Source organism: Diabrotica virgifera, chromosome 10, assembly GCF_917563875.1.
Source record: "Diabrotica virgifera virgifera chromosome 10, PGI_DIABVI_V3a".
In the NCBI taxonomy this organism is placed as follows: domain Eukaryota; kingdom Metazoa; phylum Arthropoda; class Insecta; order Coleoptera; family Chrysomelidae; genus Diabrotica; species Diabrotica virgifera.
Genome location: NC_065452.1, coordinates 84,211,337 through 84,216,851, shown reverse-complemented (window position 1 = coordinate 84,216,851; position 5,515 = coordinate 84,211,337). Strand labels below are relative to the sequence as shown.

The following is a 5,515-nucleotide window of genomic DNA, read 5'->3' as shown; positions in this document are numbered from 1 at the left end:
TATCTGCGTCATTCAAATGATCTGCTTTTTTCTTTAAAATATCTTCAACATTAGAATCTGCCTCTTTTCGCTTATTTTCAAAACTGTCACAGGTGTCACATGTATCAATGTTAGGGGGCTTGAAATGAAGATTGAACTCAGTAGAACCATCTTCTTTGCTCTTGATTAAGACATTTTTGGTTGTTATTTATTATCACATTAATCTCGATACAGAAAAAGTTACTTTTATCTATAAACCATGCAAAAACATTAGCTTATAACCTCAATTTTTACACAGCTGACAGGCGGTTGTCCATAGAGATTGGACTACCGTCTTTTTAACAATCAGTGTGCCATGCAAAAAAGACCGATGTACCACATAGGGCTTTTTGCAAAAAATTTCACAGTGGACATCCGACTTGCAATTTTAGTAATATTGCCTGTACAACCAACTATTAACCACCATTCTAAAGATAACACCTTTAAGTGTATTATTGGCTGCATATCTCCATTTACTGTAAAAATGAACTACCGCCCTTTCAATTCTAACGTACAGATTTATATTCATTAATTATTAATAAAAGTTCTCCCCTTTGACTAAACATAGTCGTTGGATTCGCCATTTAAAAGTTAAACACTAACGGACAAAACCGGACACTATACCGTAATACTTGCAACTGAAGTGAATAACTGAAAATATTTATATTCTTACTTTCAACTATAATCAGATTTGGAATTTCCGGTCATTAAGACTTAGGCCCGTATTTATAGTCGAGTCTCAAGACAGCGTCGATGCTCAAGACCGACCTTGAACCAACTTTGTGTTTTATAAACCGATCTCGAGACCCGACGCAGTCTTGGGAAGTGTAAAATGACAGGCGAATCTCAAGTCATCGATCGACCTTCCTCAAGACCGCGATTCTAACCTAACTTTGTTTGTTATTGTTTGAATTTTGAATATTTTTAATTCAGTTCCAACATATATTTTTTGTTTTTCTAATTACAATAAAAATGTATGAAGAAGTAAAAGCATTTTTAGAGTTTATTGATAATATTGGAGAAGAAAATCGCCCAGGAAGTATACAAAAGCGATATATTCAAGATAAAAATATAATCTAAAATACAATGGAGTATTACAATATTGAAATTCATCAGCGAATCTCAGCGCATTAACTTAAACAACAAAGGTTTTATGCTACTTATAGGAATATAACCAGTTTTTATAAGGAAGCCCACTTTCCAAAAATGTACAGGTACTGTAAAGACATACAATATATGTTATTCAGGCTCTTATTATGTAAATGAATTTGTAGGTACTAGAAGAGAAATTATGTATATTATTGTATTGTTCAACAACAAGGTTATCAAGTCATTCAATATTTGATCTAAGAGCATTAAGAGTGAAATTGTGAAATGGAAAGAAGTGAAATTCCAGGATTATTAATAGGAATAGATGACAGTAGTGGGTATGCATGCAGACACTATCTACTTACCCCAGTATTACAGCCAGGTATTTATTGATAATTGCTAAATAAATAGTAGATTATTTAATAGACATAAATATCTTTTTAGGTAATGATCAAGAAAATAAGATATTTTTACCATAGTACTCATGTGAGAACAAGAAATGTAGAAAAGCTATTTGGAACCTGGAAAGATGAGGTATGCCCTGTATTGTTCAAAATTATATTTCATATGCTTCCATCCTTCCTCTTAGAACGTGGTCCTATTATGAATGTATATGGATCGTGGTATGCCCTGTATAGTTCAAAATTATATTTCATATGCTTCCATCCTTCCTCTTAGAACGTGGTCCTATTTTGATGAATGTATATGGATCGTGGTATGCCCTGTATAGTTCAAAATTATATCTTCTCTGGTCTTCATATTTTAGATGCTATTTAGCCTGATTCTAGTGCTTTATCGTTATTTCCAGTGCTTTATCAATTTATCATCATTTATTTTACCTACCTGTCTAGCTGTCTACTGCTACTCTACTATGGTACTTTCACCATATATTTTTGGAATATAAATATATAGTAACCTTCTGTCTTTCTCTTGTTCAACTGGAATTTGTTTATTTATTCTGAGAATACATTATTGAATCTGTATTATGTTAGATATATTATTTTTTATTTTATTTCTTAATATGTATTTTTTATATTTTATTTTAAAATAAATGAGTATGAGTTTCCCTCTTCTTAAATAAGTATTTATTTGACAAACCTTTCCTTACCAAATATAAAATTAATTACACATCTGGACCTCGGAGGTAAACTACACTATGTCATTTCGAGCAACTGTGTTTAGCATGTGTTTGCAACAAAGTTTAGAGCACTTAGGATGTTAATAAAAATCTGATATATCCCATAATTAGTTGACAGACAATATGACTATATTTTAATGATAATATATAACCAATGTGTATAATCCAACTAATAAAAAAACACCATGTCGACATAGTGTAGATTACCTCCGAGGTCCGGGCGTGTAAACAGCAATACTTTGATGAGCACTCTAATAACCAGCAAAATAGCGCAAAAAATGGAAAACATATGTTGTGAAATAAAGAGATGTAAAATTATCTATAGGAACCTATAAATTTACATTACATAGTTTGTCACCTTTAGATGTGTGGGAGGAGTATGACAACTGTCACAGAGGTCTAAAGGTGGGAAATTATGTAATGTAATGTAAATTTATAGGTTCCTATTGATAATTGTACACCTCTACTAGTTTCATCTCCTTTTATTTCACAACGTACTATATGTTTCCATCTTTTGTGTCATTTTTCCAGTTAATAGCACGCTCATCACTGTATACCATTATTTATACAGATGACATAGTCCTCTTAACAAGAAAAAAAGCTGAAGTTGTTTAGAAACTTAAGAGGTGAAGCAAGAAAATTGCATGTCTATAAATGAAACAAAAATAAAATATTAAGTGTATTGAAATGTGTGGAGAGATGAAATAGAATAAATTTTTCACACTAAAAACAGGAACAAAAGCATACAAAATTGAAAATATCAACAAATTCAAGTATTTAGTAGTGGCAATAATTGATAAATGGGAAGAAGAAAAAGAAATAGAAAAGATACTACTAAGAGTAAGCTAGTAAGCAGATCGATGGTATATGATTGAAGTCAAAAATGTAAGTAGGACAACTATAATGCAAAAATGTATTATGAAGCAGTTATTTTAAGTGGCATTGTATGCTTGTGGCATTTGAAACAATGAATAAGAAAGATGAAATGAAAATAGACATAGTACTGGTAGGGGCTGGCAGTTCTGAGTTAGGACTGGCAAAAAATAATAGATATGGAAAGTCAGGTGGCTAGGTCAACATTACTTGAATGTAAGAGCGACATGTAAGAGATTATTTTTGGAGAGAAAAAAAGAGAAAGACCATGAAAAGAGTTGTTCGAAGCAGTAAGGAGATTTGGATGATATAGAAGTGTAGAATTGGAGGAGGAGCGTTAATGTCCAGTAGAAATGGATAGGCTATATTTACTTTTGTGCTGTTATTTGGGTAAGATTAATATTTTATATCAATATTGTTGTTGCTTGATAAAAATTCTTCTAATAATTTAATTTTATCTGACTCATTCAGACATATATTTATACATTTTAGAGTAGATGACTTTAAAACAATATCGCCAATGAGTTGCATTCCTGGGACGATTTTATTAAAATATAGTTAATTCAATTACATAAAATCAACTTTAACTCAATAATATCCATCACAAAAAATTTATAGCATGTGATCTGTCTTTAAGAATTTAAACATTAAATAAATTTAATTTCAAACTTAAATTGAGGCTTATTCCCATGAAAATAGTAATTGAATTTTATACAATTTCCACCTCTCATGGTTTCTTCTTTGTTGTTAGTTGTTACAGTCAAAATTACTGATTAACTTTAAATCATCTCAGGTACATGATTAAAGTATTTATAAGCTAGAACATTCGTTGTAATAAAAACAATTTCATCAATTTGATTAAATATAAATAGCGTAAATTCATTAATTCGATTTGTAGGTATTTTATGTTTTTTATTGTCATTGAAATTGGTCATTTACTCTATAGCTGACGTTTGTTTGATTCTAGTTGAATACATAGCGTTGACAATTCTTCCTTTTCGTATCCAATATGGTACCGCTTCTGGTTATCGTATTTTTGTTCGTGTTTTATGTTTTGACAGACTTTTAAATCTGTCAAATCAAAGTTCTATTTTTAAAAGAAGAATGTGACGTAGTTGGTCACTTAGCAGCTTGAAAAATCGAAATTGTTGATTTGAACGTCACCGCCGAAATTTTTAAATGTCTGATTTTTGAAAATAAGGATCTATCTGATCCATCCATTAATTTGGGATCTATAAATCAGGCTTTTGAATAAACTAGTAATTATTGGAGTTAGTAAAATTCATTTTGAGGATATATTACTAGTTTAGTCCAATTTTTGGGATAAAATACGGCTGTGGTGTCATTTCTTCGATTTGGTAAGTGATATTTGCATATTGGGTGATCGATTATGTGTGACAACGAGTAAATTGTTCTAGATACGAATGAATGTTTGGTTTGAGGCCAGAAAACGCGTTTCTGTATCGAAGTTGTACTGAAGACACGTGATCCTCTGAAAGCTGGAAGACCCCATCGATTTTGGGTAAGTTATGCTATATTACATCCCACCTCGGGGGGGTTTAAGGGGTACTTGTGAATTTTAATAGTGGGATTAATGCTTGTTTTGTTTTAGGGTTTTTCCACGTGGTTTTTATTTTGGGGTTTGGATCTCAATAACTGGATTTCATATGAGTTACTTTAAATATTTTGATTTGTAACCATTTAATTTGCTGATCTTCTTTTTGTAATCTGTAGAATTTGATAATTTAGGTTGCGGTAATTTATTTGTATATTTTATTTGTTGAATTCAGGTATCTACATTAGGTTGGTTTTTTTTAATTTATTAGTATTTCCTTTTATAATTTCTTATGTACACGGCTCTTGATCGGATAGTCAATTGTTTATTTTCCGCTACGCGTACTCGACCTTACCATTCGCAGAGCTCTACGATTGCGTCTCGAGATTTATAAATTGCATTTTTTTTATATACGTTTATATATTTATTTTTGTTGCTACCCATATTTAGGTAATTTACCCAGTGATCAGGGGTCGTTGTTTGGTTCAGTTTGGTTAGTTTTAGTAGTTCGTTTAGTGTAATTTTTAAAAAGTGTTCAATATATTATGTGTTCAATTAAAGTGTCAAAGGTGTTGTATTATTCCGATTCTTTTGGCAAATTCGGGAATTTAGGTACACTGGATTGGTGTTTGTGGCATGAATTTGTCTGGCGCCCTTTTAACAACAAAATAGTAAAATTGGGAATCCACCCCATCTCCACTGTATAAAAGCTAGCCCGCAACACCTGTGCTCTCACCTCCAACGAATTGTGTGTTGCGTTGTGAGGTGGTGGCATTTTTGGCGCCCAACGTGGTGGCGATCTTGAAGATCTTCTTCTTCTTTGACACTTGTGGAATATTGGA

At 31.7% G+C, this 5,515-nt stretch overlaps 1 long non-coding RNA gene across 1 annotated transcript; it reads left to right on the top strand.

Moving 5' to 3' along the window:
• Positions 1-737: 737 nt before the first annotated feature.
• LOC126878696 (uncharacterized) lies at positions 738-1,950 on the top strand. The gene is made up of 3 exons (XR_007695735.1): positions 738-1,232; positions 1,293-1,489; positions 1,552-1,950. It is a non-coding gene; the product is annotated as an uncharacterized LOC126878696 (long non-coding RNA).
• Positions 1,951-5,515: the final 3,565 nt, after the last annotated feature.